General features: G+C 42.4%; 1 protein-coding gene across 5 annotated transcripts in view; it reads right to left on the bottom strand.

The window, feature by feature from the left end:
* Positions 1–21,046, bottom strand: part of ASTN2 (astrotactin 2) — a 980,114-nt gene that overhangs the window by 62,303 nt on the left and 896,765 nt on the right. The gene's annotated exons all lie outside the window — the stretch shown is intronic.

The following is a 21,046-nucleotide window of genomic DNA, read 5'->3' as shown; positions in this document are numbered from 1 at the left end:
TTTATGCGCAATTTTTTCATCCATAAAGTGGAAACACTAATACCTACCTTTATAAGATTGTAGCAAGACTCAAATGAGGTAAATTATTGTGTAATAAAAATTCATGAAAAGGTAGCAAGGATATTATGCTTTTTTTTTTCTGTAACTATTCTGGCCTTGTCACTGTCATTCACTCCCTGTTAACTCCTTGAGCAAAGCTCTTCTCTCTTAGAATTGCATTTTCCTTCTTTGTATAATGAAGGAACTGGACTAAAGACGTAAAATAATTTTCATGTCAAATTGCCACTGTTAGGCATGGGTACTGGATTCATGGAGTGTTATTGTGAGATGGACAGAGACCAGCTAAGGAGTAAAGAGTTCTGTGATTGATTAGTGATGAAGGTCATGGAACCTTCACCATGTACAGGATGTACATGATGTCATGGAACGTTCACCATGTACAGGATGGAACAATGGGAGACTATGTGCCACATATTTGTGATCCTCAAACTCCATCACTTCTTTAATTTACTTTAAATCTAACCATTGGATTTTAAGAAGTAGTGGAAGTTTACTAGAAACAGAACTAATAAAGAAGTCTAGGAAGTAAAGAAAACTAGAAAGAATAACTGAACATCTAGACTCTTGGGATCTAGTCTTAGTTCTGTTGAGAATTTGCTGTATAGTCTTGGGCAACTAAATCCTCATTTTTTGTGCTTTAGTTTTCTCCTCTGCATGGTGAAGGTGCTAGAATCATTGTTAGGATTCTTGAAAAAAATAAAATAAAAATACAGATATGAACAAAAATTAAGTTATAAGGATAAACATCGCAGTACTATTTATACCAGCAAGAATGTAGAAACAGCTAAATGTCCAACTACATAGAAATGGCTATATCAATTGAGTTCAATGATGCAATAGGCTGTTTTATAGTCATTAAAAATAATCTGTGAAAGAATATGAAAGGATATTTATGACATAATGTGAAGTTAAAAACAGGTTACACTATTACAAAATAATCTCATTTTTGTAGAAACTTTATATGCACATGCATTTAAAAACAGAAGGAAGAAAATAAAAACAAATGTTTAAGGTGGACTGTCTGGAGAGTGACATAATGGGCACTTTTTCTATCTTATTTTTGCTTATCTCTATTTTAAAAATTATCTTCAATAAACATATATTGCTTTTGTAACCCATAAAAATATCAATAAAAATTACTTAAAAATAGATAAAGTAAATGGGCCAGACTAAATGGCCTCTAAGTTCCCCTCCAATTCTAAAATTGGATGATCTAGGAAAAAAACTGACATATGAGGTATTTTTGTACCGCACAGTATAAAATGATATGAGGCCTCTCAACTGTTGTTTTCTTCTTTTCTTCATGCCTGATACAGAGTTCCTCAGAGCTCTATTCATGTACAGCCCCACTAATAAACCAGAAAAGGGTGCCAGCTCCATTACATCCTCTCTACCTGGGGTTAAGAACAAGACAATGTCATGAAACCATAAAAGAACAATAGTGTTGGCTCGTGTTTCAGAAGACTAGGACTCAGATCAGCCTGGTGGTGCTTCTCTACCAAGGAACTGGTTGAACAGAATATACAGATCACTTCCTGTTGGTCTTTCAAAGAAAAGTTTCATTCTTTATTTTATTTATTTATTTATTTTTTAATTTTAATTTTAATTTTTTTGAGACAGGGTCTCATTCTGTTGCCAAGTCTGGAGTGCAGTGGTGCAACCTCGGCTCATTGCAGCCTCTGCCCCGCAGGCTCAAGAGGTCCTCCCACCTCAGCTTCCCAAATAGCTGGTACTACAGGCATGCACCACCACACCCAGCTGACTTTTGTATTCTTTGTAGAGATGGGGTCTTACCCTGTTGCCCAGGCTGGTCTCAAACTACTGAGCCTTGGCCTCCCAAAGTGCTGAGATTATAGGCATGAGTCACTGTGCCTGGCCCAAAAGTTTCATTCTTAAAGAAAAACAGTTTTAAAAAGAAGAGTTTCATTCTTCATCTCACAAGTGAATCTTGCAAGACTTATCTGACTGAATTGGCCAGATGGCCCTGGGATTCAGCCGAACAACAGTTCTAGAAGGTATTTGCTCCTATAGTCCAATAGAGCAGGTCTTGATGGGTACTGTTTCTTGGTTTCTATTTTTCACGAAGACAATACATGGTTCATAGACTTGATGCGTAGATGCTAGATTTAGGATCAAGTGTCTAAATCAGGGTAGTGTTGGCAACAGGCAATTTCAGCTGCTACTGCAAGACAGACCTGAGACTGAGTACTAATTCCACCATGGGCTGCAAGTCCTTAAACTTCTCAATGTCTCCATTTTTCTTTTTGTTACAAGGAGTTAACAGCACTCTCATGCATTTGGAGTCTACAGAGTAAAGCCAAGGGTCTAGAAAGAAACAAAGATGCCTAGAACCAGAGGTTTGTCTGGAAAATGAAGATGTGAATGAATCTTTTATTCAGCATAATTTTGGCATCCCACATTTCTTCTGTAGGCCTCTTATATCAGTTTCTTTCGTAATACAACCAGAAACTAACAATATGTCCATTTCAAAAAATATCACAAATTCCAGAGCAATGTATGTGATAAAAAGTAAAAAAAAAAAAAAAAAAAAAAAAAAAGGGGGGCATTGGTGGTGAGGGTAGGGGAGAGAAAAGACATGGGATTATTCACTAGATGGAGTGAGGGTCTTATTTCACTTGGGTACTCAGGATTCCAAGTCTGGCTACATGTGTTTGTTTTCTTTGAGCTTGGATCCATGTCTGTCTGCTTTTCAATTTGTTTCCAGATAGCCAATGAGAGAGCTGGATCTTCATGAGTGTATTAGTCATTATCACATTGCTATGAAGAAATACTTGAGACTGGGTAACTCATAAAGAAAAGGGATTTAATTGACTCATGGTTCTGCATGGCTAGAGGGGCCTCAGGAAACTTATAATCATGGCGGAAGGCACTTCTTCACAGGGTGGCAGGAGAGAGAATGAGTGCCCAGGGAAGGGGGAAATAGCCCCTTATAAAATCATCAGATCTCATGAGAGTTCACTTACTATCACGAGAACAGCATGGGGTAACCACCCCCATAATCTAATCAACTCCCTCGAGGTCCCTCCCAGGACACATGGGGATTATGGGAACTACAATTCAAGATGGGATTTGGGTGAGGGTACAGCCAAACCATATCAATGAAGGAACTCAGTATGTTTGTGGCCTGTGTTAATTACCTGTCTTGAGATGAAAAGATGGCTGATATTCATTTTCAAATGGGAATAGCTTTCCAGATAGTTCCATGAATTTCAGAATAATTGGGACCATGGATACAAGTCCCATAAACATGTCAGGTCAGTAAGACTGGCATGATTCTATGTTCTGAAAAATTCTAAGGTTTGCAGGTTTAATTCAAGTGAAGGGACTGGCTCACCTGCAGTATATGCAGTATAACTAGTCATACCAAGATCATTATAAGGATATTTAGTGCCCAGTTCTATTCACAACTGTATGAATATAATCATCTTCAAATGAGAAAGTTAAAAGGAAGGCAACTGACATCTAGTACATATTTTTCTTTTTTCCATTTAATCCTCACAGCAATCTAACAAGTTAGATTTTATCTTCCCCATGGTAAAGCTGAGGTTAATGTTGCAGTTAAAAAGGAAGATAGCTGAGATTAGAACCCCTATTTTTTCAGTTCCAAAGACATACCTTTTCTTTTATACCATGCTGCCTCCTAGAGAAAGTTTGAAAATGATAGTATTAGAAAGGGAGGTTTCTCAATGCTATTCAATTTGCAATTGAATTCCCGCCACACTCTTAGCTTGAGGAATGAGACAATAAAAGAAATGGTCCCTGACCTTCTACAGCTTGTAATCTGACAACAGGAAGGGTTGTTAAATACAAGAACAAACCTATAAAGTAAACTGTAAGATTGCTTTTTTTGGCACTGGATTTCAGAAGGTTTAAACGCAATTTAGATGAAGACAGGTGAATGAAGTAATCCCCCAGTGTTCTTCCTCACTCAGTGGAGGGGGTACTAAGAAAGGCATGGGGGCTTCTCTATGCACAAATGAAAATCAATGCAATTCAACACATGTATTGTAGTTCCACAATATAACATACTCTGCATCTGGCAACCATACAATTGAATGAGCAATAATATACAGTGCAGTGGTTAAGAGCCTGGGCTTTAAGTTTACTCTGCCTAAGATTAAATCCTAGTACTCCACTTACTGCTTGTCTTGGACAAGCTCCTTAACTCTGTACGTCTATATTCTTATATGTAAAATGAGGAGAATAATAGTATCTAACTTAGACAGTTGCAAACATCATATAAAATACTGTATACTGGAACACAGTAAGAGCTTAAAATGTGTATCAACTACCACTGTTTTTGTTTTTCTCTCTCTTTTTTTTTTTTTTGAGGAAGAGTCTTTCTCTATTGCCCAGGCTGGAGTGCAGTGGCATGATCTCAGCTCACTGCAACTTCCACCTCCCGGGTTCAAGCAATTCTCTTGCCTCAGCCTCCCGAGTAGCTGGGATTATAGGTGCCCACCACCATGCCTGGCTAATTTTTGTATTTTTAGTAGAGACAGGGTTTCACCATGTTGGCCATTCTGGTCTTGAACTCCTGACCTCAGGTGATCTGCCTGCTTCAGCCTCCCAAAGTGCTGGGATTACAGGCATGAGCCACTGTGAGAGCCTTGTTTTTCTTATTCTTGTTTTCAACATAACAGAGTAGAGATAAGGACTCTTAAAGATATCTTTTTATCCAAGCTTCTCTTTTTACAGGTGACAAAACTGAAGATCAGAGAAGGACAGTGACAGGTCCATGCCCATACACTCAACAGGAGGAGATTTGGAACAAAAACTTGGTGTCTTGACTCCTGGAGTCTCGGAGATAACTTGTACCAGCCAACTTATGAGATAAAATCACTGAGAATTTAAAATCTCTCAAAGCTAACACAGGAGCCCTTCCTCCCCAATTTCTGACCACTTTATTCAACATGAATGTGATATACAGTCCCTGGGCAATTACTACGCACCAGACACTGTGCTAGGTACATGGTTCCACCTTGCTATCTTCTTAAGCCTGGAATTTCTGAGAAAGACACAAAGTCTCCAAGAGATAGGAGTTTAGTACGTTTCTAATATGTCATATATTTTAACAGTGGTTTGCAGATTATAACACAGAGAACTCCAGGGGCAAGGATGAACACTAACAGGAGAGAGATTGGGGCCAGTCTTCCATATACTCACACTAACCTTCAACTAGATCAACTCTAGTTTGATCTATTTTATATACTAGCGGTCCATGTTTTTACTTAGTTTTTTACAAAACTGTTTATAAAAGTTGGTTTTAAAGTTTTATTGCTTAAAGTGTTTGAATTCCAGAACTGTGCTGTATTCTCTGATAGAAATACAGAGGCTTGGGAATGCTACACCTTAATTCAAGGATTTGCAGCTACTCAGGGGCAGAATCCAGAATCAAGCCCCACTGTCTTGCATCTGAGCCCCATGCACCTTTCACTAGGCCACTCTACCTGGGAGACCTCTGCTCCGTCCTCCCTGGTACCTTGTTAGGGGCTTATGGTAGAACCCTCCTAGAACCCAGGCTGCTGCTTCTGCCTCGCCCAAGTTCGTCCAAGTCTCTAACATTCTTTTCCTGTTTTTCTTTCCTTGAAAACAGATAGGGAGTTGGGAGTCGCTGTACAGGAATGTGCCTGTTCCCCATTACAGCTCTTCTGGGGCTGTAACCCGAGTGGGCTGGGGCCAGACCCCCACACATTTCTTTATCCACTCAGACTCTAGCCTTGCTCTCATTACCTTCTGCAGAAAATGTTAATCATGATTCTGCTGCAGCTTCAGAATCAACCCAACAAAGCATGGATCAATTTTTCTAGAGGCCCCACCCCCTATTCCTCAATTCCCTCTCCCTCTCCTTTCAGCAGTCCCTCAATCCTCCTCCTTGTTTCCCCCCTCTCTCTCTTTCTCCCCTCACCCTCTTGCTTCTGAATGAGTTGAGGTCACCGTCAAAGCCGGCCACATGAGCAAATTGAAAACAGGTTGGGAGAAAAGCAGAAAAGAAATTCCAGAATGGAAAGAGCAGTGGGAGTGGGGGGATGTGGGGGTGGGGACGGCAAGTTTTTTAGCCCAGGTGAGGAGAAAGGTCCCCAGCTCAGGGCTCCACACTCTTTTCGGGAAACACCAAGAGGATTTAGGAGTCGTCACTCTGGGCCTGGCCTCTCTAACCTGCAGATGCTCTTTGTCATGGTGCCCAGGGAGAAGCACAGCTCTCTCTGCATTTCCTTTACTTGGGCAACTGTAGAAATTCATTATGAGAACTTGTCAGGGACAAAATGCATCTTTAAGGGCCTCACACCTATCAGCTGCAGTTGGTTTGTTTCTTCTGAAACATGGTGTTATTTTAAATCTGAAGAAGCAGTGTGTAGAGATCCTCACCTTTATTGTAATGGCAGTAGGAGGTAGTAGAAAGAGAGTGGGTTTTGGGGAGCAGATGACACCTAGTTTTGAAGCCAGACCTACCACTTATGAACTATATTATGTAGAGATGGATGATTAAACTCTCAGAGACTGCTTCTTCATCTGAAAAGATGATCCTATCAATTTCAGAGAGTCAGGTGAGGATTGAGTAAGAGAATATTTATAATATGTCTGATACATGAATAGCTTACAAATGTTAGTGCCCCCCTCACCCCTGCTCCCTCAGGTCTGAATAATTTGTCTGATGGCAAAATTTTTAGTTATCACGCTCAGTTGCTTTTAGGTGCATTACATCATACCTAACTCCCTAAAACCTTCCTGTTTTTTTGCAAAAAGAAGACATTTTGGATGGAAGGAAGGAATGAAATAAGAAACAAAGAAAGAAAGGAAGCAAAAAGAGGGAAATAAAAATGTTATTTGGCTTGTATTACATGGCATCAACAACGCTAGACATTTTTACTTATATTGTCTTGGTTAAATATTCAAAACAATCCATCTTGCTTAAAATTCGATAAAACCTAATGAATTCAGTGAATTGTGCTTTTGCAGATGAGGAAACAGTTTCGTCTGTAAATAACTTTCTCACAAAAATCTACCTAGGAATGTCAGAGTAAAGGCTGAAGTCAGGACATTCAGCACCCAAAGTCTGTGCCTTTCCTATTGCACATTTCCCTCCAGACTATGAGAGGCCTGGGGTGGGAATTCTGTTTCAGTCACCCTTGTGTTACTGGTGTCCAGCATAGGGCTGATGATGAAGCTATTTATTGAAGCCTGTGAAACTGAACTTCAGTGGTTGAAGCCTGGATCTGCTCCTATTTACTCGACATCAGCACCTGGCATTAGAACTCTCTTTGGGATAGCCAGGCTGCCTCCTGCGTAACCTTTCAGGAGTAAATAGGACACAAATAATACAGGAAAGGAGGAAATGACGTAAAGATAAGGGCTCCAAAAAAAGGGAATAGTGATCTAGCAAATACCTACTGAGAGTTTCTGTGTGCCAGGCATCGTGCTGAGACTTCAGGCTCATCCTCATGCCTGCCCTCTAGTGGACACCTGTTGGTTTGACTGGCTATAAAGGCATGCCTCTTTCTACCAACAGCACCTGAGTTTTCCTTTTGGGAACCAGCTCTCCCCCAATCTCAGTCTCAACAATTTAGGTAGAGCTAAGGCCCCTTTTATCCTTCAGAGACTGGCATGTGATCGATGGCCAGCCATTTCATGTCAAAGGTCAAAAAGACAAGTGACCTAGGCTTAATCAATCAGACTAACTCCAGGTACAGACACCAACCAAGTTCTGATGACATTATGTGAAGCCCTGGACCCAGTTGTGTCTGAGGCCTAGATCTACCCTTGGGTATTTCAGATACATGAGTTAGTATTTTTGCATTTTTGCAACTTTCCATTTGTTTTCTGTTCCTTGCAATCAGGAGTCCTCTCAAATACAAATCCTATGAGGTATGTTTTATGATTGCCATTTTATAAATGAAAAAATAATGCTCACAGATCTAAATCAAGTAGTCCAAAGTCATACTCCATATAAATAAGAAGGCTGGAATTCAGATTCAAAGCTGTCAGACTCCAAAACCCGAGCCTTTCCTATCATAAAACGCTGCCTAGGGTGAGGGATACAAAGACTACTAATTAACAAGAATTCATGGGGTATCTCCAGTGTCCTGCTTCCTCGGGCCCCTTCTTCCTCACTTCCTGGGCTCCTTTCCTCACTCACGCATTCCAGCCATGCAGACATTCTTCCTCCTCCTCTAACATGCCAAACATACTCCCACCACAGGGCTTTTGCACCTGTGGTTTCCATGGAGCCTTCTTCCCCTTGTCGTTGTATGGCTTACTCCCTCTCCTTTCCCAAATCCTTGCTCAAATGTCACTTGCTCAGAAAGGCCTTCTCTGGCCACTCGGTCTACAGGAGCATCCACTATCACCCTTTACCCTCTTAACCCATTTATCTTTACAAAATTTATCACTGTCTCTCATATATTGATGGATTGATATATTGCCTGTATCCCCTGCTGTAAACCCTGTGAGTAAGAGAATTTGTTCACTTAGAATGGTGTCTGTACACAGTAGGTTTTCCATAAATATTTATATAGTGAGTGAACGTATCTGTTGTGTGCTTCAAACTGAGCTGATGGCTGGGAGCACAAGCATAAAGAACACTTTCGTTTGAATTCCCTGGAAAGCAGAGCTTAAGAACAATGGCTTGGGTGCAGAAGGTTTATTTGGGAGGTGATTCCAGGGAGCAGGTATGGGGTAAAGGGCAGAGTAAGACAGGGAAGAGAAAAAGTCAATATAAAGGTATATCTTCAAGTTTGCTACTGTATATGATGGGACCTAATTCTGCAAGACCCTTTTAAGGAGGGAACAAGATACCGCCCAGAACTGTTTGGCTGGAAGTCGGGGAGATGGGGCACTTATCTACCAATTCCTGATTCCCATTGGTTGAGTCCTGTTTTAGTCTATTCTCATGCTGCAATTAAAGACATATCTGAGACTGGGTAATTTATAAGAAAAACAGGTTTAATGAACTCACAGTTCCACATGGCTGGGGAGGCCTCAACATCATGGTGGAAAGCAAAGGAGGAGCAAAGGCACGTCTTACGTGGTGGCAGGCAAGAGAGCTTGTGCAGGGGAACTGTCCTTTATAAAACCATCAGATCTCCTGAGAATTATTCACTATCATGAGAACAGCACAGGTAAAACCTGCCCCCATGATTCAATTACCTCCCACCAGGGTCCCTCCCATAATACATGGGGATTATGGGAACTATAATTCAAGATGAGATTTGGTTGGGGACACAGCCAAACCATGTCAAGTCCTTCACCCAGGAGTGTTATTTCCCCACACTTTTTTAAAGTTGTACTTGCACACCGGCCTAGGGAGCTCCTTCAATCTCTCATAAGGCTGTGGGGCAGAAAGTGCAAGTGTGCATCTGAGGTCACTGGCAGCACAAAGTGAGCCTGAGTGTGCACAGAGCTGCTCACCACAGCTGCAGCTGAAATAGCCATGGGCCAAGAGGATATGGCATGGCCCCAGAGGCATCTGCTATAAAGATACAGTCTCTGCCTTTAAGGAGTTTGTAAAAAGAGCAACTGACTTGTCTTCCTTCTTGAGGTCTAGGACAAACTTGTTAGCCTCACTGTTCAAAGAGTTCACAAGCAGTTATCGAACACCCTCTAGGCGCCAGGGAAAGGACTACAACTGTGGTCACAGCTCTGAACCACAGGAACAAAACCTCTTCCCTGTGATGCTCACAGTTTTGCAAGGGAGAACGGCAAGGACTGCTTTTACGTGCAGCCAACCAAGGAGTCCTGCAACTTATGATTAATACTGAATTTAATAGTATTAACCTCAACATTAATATGCACTTGGCTTATAAAGCTTTCCTTTTTCTACTGCTGGATTAATTAGAGCCATAAAAGCCCTCGTCATCCCCACTGTCTCGAGGACAAATGATGCTAATGCATTTGGCTGCAGCGGGTATTGCTAACATGTGTGGGGAAAGCTGATTTGGGGACCAGGCTGGGGAGAAGGGGGAGGGATGAAGGAAGGCCAAGTTCTCCTCCCCCCCATCACTCTTTAAGGACCACAGTGTGAGTTCACTGCCTTTGAAGCACTCATCCATGGAGGGTTTTCTTTTACTTTTTTCCTTTTTAAAATTCCATTCCCAAATGTTATATCATTGTAAAGTGGAAAGAACCAACTGTACAATGTGCTTCCTATCAGATTCTCAGTTCCCCTAATACTTCCAACTTTCTCTGGGCCAAACACTTCATTCAACATGCAAAAACCACGAGGTTGCTGACGGTGGGCCCTAGGAGCCCCTCTGTCCACAAATGTGATGAAAAAGCATAGTATCTGGCAGGGTTGAAGTTATGATTCTTATTTTGTGAAGAAGAAAAGAGAGGCTCAGGGAGTTAAGGCAAGCCTTCCAAACACACAGCTACTACCCAGCAAAGCTAGAACTTGAACCCAGGTTGATCCAATTCCAAAGCCTGTTGTTTTTCCACCACAACACACACTTCTTAATTGCTCTGTCTCTGTGAACTTCAGTCTCCTTGTCTCTAAAATAAGGATATCAGGGCCAGGCACAGTGAGTGCCCCATGCCTGTAATCCCAGTTCTTGGGGAGGCTAAGGCAGGAGGATCACTTGAGGCCAGGAGGTCAAGATCAGCTTGGACAGCATAGCAAGACCCCATCTCTAAAAACAAAAAACAAAAAACAGCCAGGTGTGGTGGCATGTGTCTGTAGCCCTAGCTATATGAGAGGCTGAAGTGGAAGGATCACTTAAGCCCAGGAGATCAAGGTTGCAGTGAGCTGTGACTGTGCCACTGCACTCCAGCCTGGGCAATAGAGTGAGACCCTACCTCAAAAAAAAAAAAAAAAAAAGAGGATGTCAGTATCTACTCTACAAGAAAGTGAAGAAGAGTACATTAAATCCATTAAAGGATTTATAATCTGCAAAACATGATGTATATGTCAGTAGATGTTGCTAAGGAAAATTCACACAGTGCCAGGTAAGGTAATAAAAATGCCAGGTCAGTACTTCTGATACATATGCCAATGTTCAGCTCCAAGGACATAGCAGGGCACAAAAAATGTGATAGTGAAGGATCTTTAATAACCTGGAAACATAGCCATCTTAAACAAAGCAGAATTTGAATGCCAATACACTAACTCACTTCACACATGAAGAAAAAAGTTGGGGTATGAGGATGCTATGCTGCAGGAAAATGTAGTCCTGAGATTAGAGCTTCCATAACTCTTCCCTAGTTCTCTAAAGAGCTGGCTGCTTCTGTTCCGTCATCTCAGCTGAAGTTCCATCCCTTTAGAATCCTCTGCACCACCCCGACTAATGCAAATCCAAACTGCCCACTCTCAGTTATGCCCCACCAGAGAACTCTTGAATTCATTCCAAGCACTAGTGATAATTTGTAGTTACTGTGTTGGTCACTTTATTTACCTCTTTATTTGCTTTTTATTACTAAAATATTAATTCATGAGTTTAGAAGCCTTGTCCATGTTGTTCATGATTTCCCCAGTGTCTAGCAGAGTGTGGGGGGCACAGTAGCTATTCATTAAAGGTCGATTGAATGAATCAAGGCAGGGATGATGCCGGAGAGGTACTCATGACTCAGTCAAGGTTTTGTAAACATGTGTGGACAACTAATGTTCATCCCTTAAGTTTTTGCTCATACCCAATGTCTTTCAAAAAGCTCTTCTTGGTCACTCTTTGCCTTCGCCTGGCAAAGTTTAGGGCCCCTCAACTGAGTTCCCACAGCTCCCTGTGTCCCTCTCTATTATAGTCCATAACTCATTGTCCTGTAATTACATATGTAGTTGTCTTCCTCCCCTCATGCACTGGGAGGATTATGGTAAGGTACCTGGCCTGTCTTAGTCACCACCTGAGCCCTAGTGCCTAGGCTTATGCAGAACAAGTGAGTCAATGAACAAGCATGGCTTCCTTTACCTGCTGGAAGAAAGCCCATGGGGTGGAAGATTGGGGGGATGCTAGGACCTCATTATGCATCAACCTTGGAGTTGTGTTGGAAACAGCAATCCCATGAGGCCACTGGGTCTTATGTAAAGGAGTACTGAGTAGAGATTCAGGGGACTGGTCAGTGCCCCTACCTTCTTATCAGATTCTGTACGAATAAGTTCATCTCCTCATCCACCAAAGCACATGACCATAATAAAAAGAATGCTCATCAAGTTCTCCACCAGCCTTTACCTGATTCAGTCTTGCAACTCACCTAACTCCTGTTTATTTTCCTCTATATTTCTCTATCACTTTATCTATCTGCCAGACACCACACCCCAGGAAATCTCCCTAATTGATATGATTGCTTATTGATGCCTGACGAACCCTGGAGTTTCTGCCCAGCCTCACCCTTTGCTACAGCACCTCAGCCACCCACACTGGTTACCCATTAACCCTTTGACTCTACTATCTCTGTGCAGTGAGGATTGCTCTTCTCTTTCCATTGCCCTCTCCTTTTGTAAAACCCTTTTTAGTTTACAATGTATGCCTCCACCACCTCATTAAATTTAAGCTTCACAAGTGCATGATGAGCTGGGCACAGCACAATGGAAGTGAAAATTTCCATTTAGGGGAAGGTGAATCTCCGGAAAGGAATGTGGGTAGCTGAAGAGGTACTGGAACCAGATCACACATTTCTAACCCCTGATTCCGTGCTGCTGTAGCTATAGCTTGTGCTCTTGTCTTCTCATCCAGGCTGTGAGCTGAGCCATGACTAATACAGGCTTACAGCCACCCCCTGCAGTGGCTAATAAGGAACCCGCCCTTACTGTGTCCCTCCAAACATGTTAGGCAATTCAATTCACTAAGATGCTGATATCAAATCTCCTTTGAGAGGGAAAAGCAGCAGAACAGACAATATTGTGCTCAGCCCTGGGTTTGAATTCTGGCTTTGCTAAATGATTCTAAGCAAGTGACGTCATCTTTTTAAGCCTCATTTTCCACATCTGTAAAATGAATGTGAAAATATCTATCTCTAGGGAATCAATGAACTCAAATAAGAATTAATTTAGATAGTGTATGGGAAGCACCTAGCACATTGCCTTGCATATGGTAAATAATAAACAGCAGCTTTGCTATTATCACTGTTATTTTAAAAAATACCACTTCATGAAACACTTTGTGTGGCGTAAGCAGAAAGGAAAAACTCAACAAACTAGGGAAAGTGAATTATCCTCATGTATTTAGCACTTTTTGATCCTCCCAAACCAGAACTGCACAAACTATGTGTCCCAAGATTAAAAACAGCTGAATGCCCAAACTTCCCTCCCTTTTCTAAATATACACCTCAAAGCCTGCCATTAACTAATAGCTGGGATATCTTCAGTAGATAAGGGAGACGATTTGTCTTTCTTCTTCTCCCCTAGGGTGGGAGAAGAACCCAAGCTCCAAACCCAAGTCTGACCAGGACTCCCCAAAGGCAATCTCTGGGAACCCAAAAGCACCAGTGGGGTGTTTGGTTTTTTGTTCTTGCGATAGTTTACTGAGAATGATGATTTCCAATTTCATCCATGTCCCTACAAAGGACATGAACTCATCCTTTTTATGCCTGCATAGTATTCCATGGTGTATATGTGCCACATTTTCTTAATCCAGTCTATCATTGTTGGACATTTGGGTTGGTTCCAAGTCTTTGCTATGGTGAATAGTGCCGCAATAAACATACGTGTGCATGTGTCTTTATAGCAGCATGATTTATAGTCCTTTGGGTATATACCCAGTAATGGGATGGCTGGGTCAAATGGTATTTCTAGTTCTAGATCCCTGAGGAATCGCCACACTGACTTCCAGAATGGTTGAACTAGTTTACAGTCCCACCAACAGTGTAAAAGTGTTCCTATTTCTCCACATCCTCTCCAGCACCTGTTGTCATAGGTGGGAATTGAACAATGAGAACACATGGACACAGGAAGGGGAACATCACACTCTGGGGACTGTTGTGGGGTGGGGGCAGGGGGGAGGGATAGCACTGGGAGATATACCTAATGCTAGATGATGAGTTAGTGGGTGCAGCGCACCAGCACGTCACATGTATACATATGTAACTAACCTGCACATTGTGCACGCGTACCCTAAAACTTAAAGTATAATAATAATAAAAAAAAAAACAGCACCAGTGGGATTGAATGAGGTCCTGAGCCCATCCCATTCCCCAAACTCAGTTCTCCTCCACACTCGCACTTGCACACACACACAAAAAGCATATCCGCCTCCCCACTCCATCCCTGGAGGCAACAAGCCTCCAGAAGGGTGGGGAGAAGGCCCAAGCAAAGATGAGTCAGGTTTTCTGGTCATGCAAGCAGCACCATTTAACCAGGCTGAGGTGAATCATTGAGAAGGAGGTGGGACCTGGGAGGTGGCAGAGAGAGGTAGATTTCCAAATGTGTGTGTGTGTGTGTATGTGTATGCATGCATGTATGTGAGAGAGAGAGAGAGACAGGGACAGAGAGGCAGAGAGACATAGAGACACACAGAGAGAGACACACAACACACAGACACAAAGACACACACTCACACACAGAGAGAGGAGAGAGAGAGAGAAATAGAGAAAGAGACCAAGAGAGAACTACAGCCAGAAAATACTCAGAAAGACTGAAGCAGAAACTGAGAGCCACAGTGAGAGACAGAGGAGAAATGGAGAGAGAAAGAGAGAGACATAGATAAGAACACATAGGGCCAGAGACAGAGAACCAGAAATAAAAATGCAGAAAAAAGACAATCAGAGAGAAGTGGATAGAAGGTCAGAGACCTAGAAAGACAGAGATAGAAATAGAGAGACATAGACAGGAGTTGGTGAGGAGAGAGAGAGAGAGAAACAGAGAAAATTGGGGTCAGAAAGACCAAGACCAAGGCAAACAAGAAAAACAGAAGGAAGAAAGGGAAGAAGGAAGGAAGGAAGGAAGGAATAAGGGAAGGAAGGAGAGAAGGAAGGAAGGAAGAAAGATGGAAGGAAAGAAAAAAGGAAGGAGGTAGAAAAGAAGACGAGAAGGAAGGAGGGAGGGAGGGAGAGAGGGAAGGAAGGAAGATGAAAGGAAAGAAAAAAGAGAGGAAGGAAAGAAGAAGGGAAGGAAGGAGGAAAGGAGGGAGGGAGGGAAGAAAGATGGAAGGAAAGAAAAAAAGGAAGGAGGAAGAAAAGAAGGGAAGGAAGGAGAGAGGGAGGGAGAGAGGGAAGGAAGGAAGATGAAAGGAAAGAAAAAAGGAGGAAGGAAAGAAGAAGGGAAGGAAGAAAGGAAGGAAGGAGGGAGGAAGGGAAGGAAGATGGAAGAAAAGAAAAAAGGAAGGAGAAAGGAAAGAAGGGAAGGAAGTAAGGAAAGAAGAAAGGAGAAAGGAAGGAAGAAGGAAGAAGGAGGGAGGAAGGAAGGAAGGAAGGGCACGGCAGGACCAGCTAGAAGGGCATCTTCTGGAGATGGATGCCCTTGAGTGACCAGGGCAGCTTTACTTCTGGTCTCACCGCTACTGGGGGCAGATGATCTGGGAGGAGGAGGGGGGGAGAGTGAGAGGGTGACTGGCATTTCCATTCAGCTCCCCTCATCTATCCCTCCCACCCGCATATAGAGGTTTTCACTCTATTAAAATGACTCCCTTGCTTCCTCATTTATGTTAAAATTTTCCTTGAAATAAAGAAAAGGAAACAAGGTCACCCTTCAATCCACAATGAAAACTATAAAAGGGTTTTTAGGCTTGGAAAATTTAGCTGGTCAGTTTTTCCTACTGTTTAATAACTGCCTTGGGTTACACTGAATGAGTAAACATGTTTTACAAGCTTCTAATTCATACCTAACCCTATGAGTTCACAGCTTTACATAATACACACACACACACACACACACACATACTATATATACACACATGCACACATACATACTGCAATGTAACATATATAAACACACATACATACTTAATATATATGAATATATGAGTGTGTTCGTGTGGTGTAAGTAATCTTTCCAATTTGTGCAGCTCATTAGGGCTTACAAAGCACTCTCTTTCCTCATTTAATCCTCACGATAATCCTGTGAGGTAGGCAGTTTAGGATTATCATCCCCAGTTTACAGGTACCTGTGGTTAAGGTAGAGAGACCAAGAACCCACAGGTCTCTAAGGCATCACAGTCCATATCACAGTTCTGCTCTCCATAGTCCCAAAGCTGACTTCATGAACTTGGGTAGTGCAGTGCCCAGTTCTGGACCTGCAAGGACCCAAAACCATGGGGATCCTGAGGCATCATCTGTTTCAGGGCTTCATTGTACAGACAGGAAAACTAAAGCTCAGACTATTACTGCTAGCCTATAGGGTGCCTCTGTGCAAATTGGAAAAACAATAGAAAAATAAAAATCATCTCTTTCTTAAGATACTTCCCTCCCTTGTTCCAATATTCTGATTTGTTAGAACAAGACACTTGATCAATGATTAATACATGTTTATGATGTCTACAATTGGAATGGTGAGCTTTGGAATGTGGTAGCATTGTGCGCAGCAAAACCTGTGCGACTGCATCTGACATCGCCAGGATGGGGGCCCAACCAAGGTGAGGGCAAAGAGGACAGTAAGGGAGAAAGAAAGAAAGAAGGGAAGGTAAGATGGGACAGACAGCACCTACTTTCTGAGGTCTAAGAAGAAAACCCATTTTACTTAAAGGACATTGAGATAATAATAATAACTAGTGTTTATTAAGCTCTTAATCTTTTCTGATACTTACAGTAACCCTGTGAGAGTGTTTCATATTGCTAACTACTGCTTGTATTTCTATCTTACACTCTCAAGTAATAATAATATTATTCAGAATAACAGTGACAATTGATATAACTTAAGCATTCACAATGTTAGATACTATGCCTAGTATTTCATGTACTGCATCTCATTTCAGCTTAATAACAATATGCCAGCCTGGGCGACATAGTAAGACCTCATCTCTACAAAAGTACAAAAATTAACTGGGTGTTGTATCGTGCATCTGTAGCTCCAGCTACTCAGGAAGCTGAGGTGGGAGGATCACTTGAGCCTGGGAAGTCAAGGCTGCAGTGAGCCAAGATAGTACCACTGCACTCCAGCCTGGATGACCAAGTGAAATCCTGTCTCAAAAAAAAAAAAAAAAAAACCCAAAACAATAACAACAAAAAACACAAGTTAGCTTATTTCCCCAAATTTACAAATGAGTATATCAAGATTCAGAGAGATCCACTAACTTGCCTAAGGTCACTTGGTTAAATTGCACAACTGAGATTTGACTATTATGAGGGAAGAGTAAAGGTCAGACACACTTTCACATCCTCTAAAAGTGACTGAAATGCTTTACATTCTCAATAATTACTAACTATGCTAGCACATCAGAGAACCCTACTTTGCATATGGGGCATCAATATCTCTGACTTCTCATCTCGTGTGCTTTTAGTATCTGATAGTCTACTCATTCCTTTAATCGCTTTGAGGCTACTGATGAATGGAACCATCTAGATCATGAATCCAGGGAGTCTCTGCTCTGGGGAAACAATGTTGGTTCCTGCTCAGCTTTTCCCTGGTGCCCAGCTCGCCTCCCTGTTTCCACCTCTCCCTTACTGGATACCCAATCAATGCAAATGGATCTAAGTAGTCATTAGAATTTATTTTTTAAGAAAAGCAAGGCAAAACCAAACCAAAACCAGAAGTCTGCCATAATATGCAAAGAACCACCTTTGGATTCCAATAAAACTGGGCTTCCTACCTTTAGCATCCTCTTGTGTAAAACAGGAATAAGAAGTATTACCATTTTAATAGAATGTTTCAAGGATTCAATGTGTAAAATATCTGACCCAGTGCTTCTCCTTAACGTATAAAATGTATTCCCAAAACAAGAAGAAGTGGCGATGGGTCGGGGGCACTCATGTTGCACTAGAACTTTACAGTGTACCTGGTATTTTCATATCCATCAACTCCTAGGCAATCCAAAGCCTCACTACTGCTCCAGCTAGAGCGCCTTCCCTCTCCCTTTGCTGACTACACTTCAATGACTGTGCCCTCCTTGGTGCTCCTGAGGATGCTCCAGGGGCTTTGCTATTGCTACATCCTCAGTCTGGAGCAGTCTACATTCAGCTAGCCACATGGTTCACTTCCTCCCACTTTCAGGTCTCTGCTCAAACATCACACCCTCAAAGAGGTTTGTCCTGATCACTGTAACTAAAATGGTATGCCCCCAACCTCTATCCTCATACCCTATTTTTCTTTCAAACACATAGTACACTTTGACTCTGTATTGCACATCTATTACTTTACCATCATTGCCTCCCAACCCCCTGTACCGGGAACATAAGCTCCATGATAGCAGCTTGTTCAGTGCCTTCTCCTCAGCTTCTGGAATAGTGTTCAGTATGTAGTAGGTGTTCAATAAGTGGTTACTGAATGACTTAACTCATAGTTGTTCATGAAACTCTGAGAGGCTGGCAAGGCTGGCATTTTGATGCACACTTTATATGTGAATAAACTGAGGCCCAAGGAGGTGAAGAAAATTTTCTAAAGTCCTTCAGCTGGGGAATAACAGGAGTGGGACTAGTAAACTGAGCTGCCAGACTCAAATCCAAAGCTCTTTGTATTTCACCAATTGTATTTCCTATTATTGCTCCCCTTCACCTCCAAGTATGCCCTGGGAAATGGGTGTTATTTGGGATTTTACCTCTTAGGCGGGAAGCCCCAGAGATGGAGGAGTAAGAAGGAGTGACTTCACATGTTCTCCACCCAGACATAGGCCTTGCTAGAGTCCCATGAAAAAACTAGAGCTCTGGCCCTCATCTGGGAGCAGGCAGACCAGCCACTAGCAGCCAAAAGGAGGAAGGGATTGATAAATAGAGAGAATGTGGGAGGAGGGCAGGAAGGGGATTGCTGTAGCCATCTCCAACGCTCCAAAAAGTCAGGCAGGAGAAGTCCAATTACCCTTTCAGAGTAATTTCCGCTCTATAAAGTGATGACTTACTTCACCGCCCAGAGGTTTCCATTTGCCAACTGGGGATAGCCAAGTCCTGCAGGGGAGGGAGCGACTTACTGACTCTTCCGCTCCCTGGAGGGGAAAGGAACCTGGGCTTGGACATGGGCTGTGCTCTGACTTGCTTTTTTACTTTGTGACTCACCTGCCCTCTCTGGACCTCAGTTCACTCATCTATTTAAAGAATTCTGAGGCCTAGAAAAACTCTGGGGATTGGTTTAAGGAAGATGGCATAGAAAAAGGCATGTGTCACAGCATGGGCCAAGTGTTGGGTTCCTTGCTATAAGTCAGGCACTGTGCTTGGTGCTCTACATACATAATCGCTTTAACATTCACAGAGATACTGTGAAGCTGGCATTGTGATGCTCATTTTGAAGATGAAGAAATGGAGACGCAACATCAGTGAGCGTCTCCAAACTTACACCAATAATGAGCAACAGTTTTGAGATTAGGACCCAGGGATATCCAAGCTCTCCATAATTTGTCCCCCTGAAATGCAGAGTTGAAATATTGTCACCTGACATCCTCAGAGTCAGAGCTGAGGACTTTAAAGACCAATTAAGTGAATCTCCTGTTTTCCAGATGGAGAAACAGGCACAGAAGGGAAAGTGACTTGTCTGAAGACACACAGGAGGAGAAAAACAGAGTCCAATTAGAATCAAACCAGACTTTCTACTGAACTAGAAAGTGAATGTCTGTGTTAATGGCAGTCAACACTCCATCATTATTGTCCAGTTGGTGGGCAGCCTGTTTGTTTGAAGGGCATGAGTTCCTAGAAGTATGCCTCCCATCCTCCCTCTGGACCACAATATTCCCACAGCCTAGCACCAATGCTGGTGCCTCGTGGGTATTCAGAATATTTTGGAATTAGTGAATGAATGGATTCCCAGTCCAGATTCACTCCTCTCTTATTGTTCTTGGCACCTTCCCACATTGGTACTGTCATCTCCACTTGCCTCCCTGTCTGATGTGTTCTTTCTGTCCTTCTGCAAACTCGATCCTCAGGTCCCCATTTCATGATCACATCCAATCCCACCACTTCTCTTTCTACTTTAGTTTACAGGGACCTCATTAGCTTACGTACTTGGGCAAGTTTCACAACTTTCTTCTTCTTCTTTTATTTATTTATTTATTTTTTCTTGAGACGGAATTTCGCTCTTGTCGCCCAGGCTGGAGTACAATGGTGTGATCTTGGTTCACCGCAACCTCCACCTCCTGGGTTCAGGCAGTTCTCCTGCCTCAGCCTCCTGAGTAGCTGGGTTTAAAGGCATATGCCACCATGCCCGGCTAATTTTGTAATTTTTTTAGTAGAGACGGGGTTTCTCCATGTTGGTCAGGGTGGTCTTGAACTCCCAACCTCAGGTGATCCGCCCGCCTTGGCCTCCCAAAGTGCTTGGATTACAGGCGTGAGCCACCACGCCCCGTAACAACTTTCTAAGCCTCAGTTTTCTTACGTACACAACAGGGATAGAGATAGTAACAGGGTCTTCAGAAAGCTGTCTTGAGGATCAGCAATGCCAGATGAGCTTGGTGAGCACATATTACACATTCAGTGCATGGTAGTGGCGTCAAGGTCAACATTGTCATCACCTCACCCAGTTCTACAGCCTGCAAGAATTTCCGTATGCTCTGCTCACTCTTCCAGAACTTCAGTTCCCACTGAATGTGTTCAACAGGAGCAGTCAATTTTTTGTGAAGGGTACAAGTGTGTGTGAGTGTGAGTGTGAGTGTGTGTGTGTGTACTAGAGGGTGCCATTTGGGAAGCCCTAACCTATGAAGGTATCATCAAAACCCTTGCCCATGTGGTACCTTACAGTTTACAAAGTACTTTTTTCTTTATTATGAACCTTACAACAGCACTTCAGCGCAGATGATTTTAGTTTTGCCTTATAGATGAGGCAAGTTGGGTATCAGAGAGGGGAGTTGATTTGTCACAACAGTAAGTGGAATATGCAGAATTACTATAAAGGATCTAAGATCTGGAACCAGCTCCACTGACTGTCATATATTCTTTCCTCAGCATCTCTATACACAAGACAAAAGGATAATTA

The sequence above is a fragment of the Pan paniscus genome, chromosome 11, assembly GCF_029289425.2.
Source record: "Pan paniscus chromosome 11, NHGRI_mPanPan1-v2.0_pri, whole genome shotgun sequence".
Classification (NCBI taxonomy): domain Eukaryota; kingdom Metazoa; phylum Chordata; class Mammalia; order Primates; family Hominidae; genus Pan; species Pan paniscus.
Note: the sequence above shows the minus strand (reverse complement) of the source record. Positions and strands in the feature narration are given on the sequence as shown.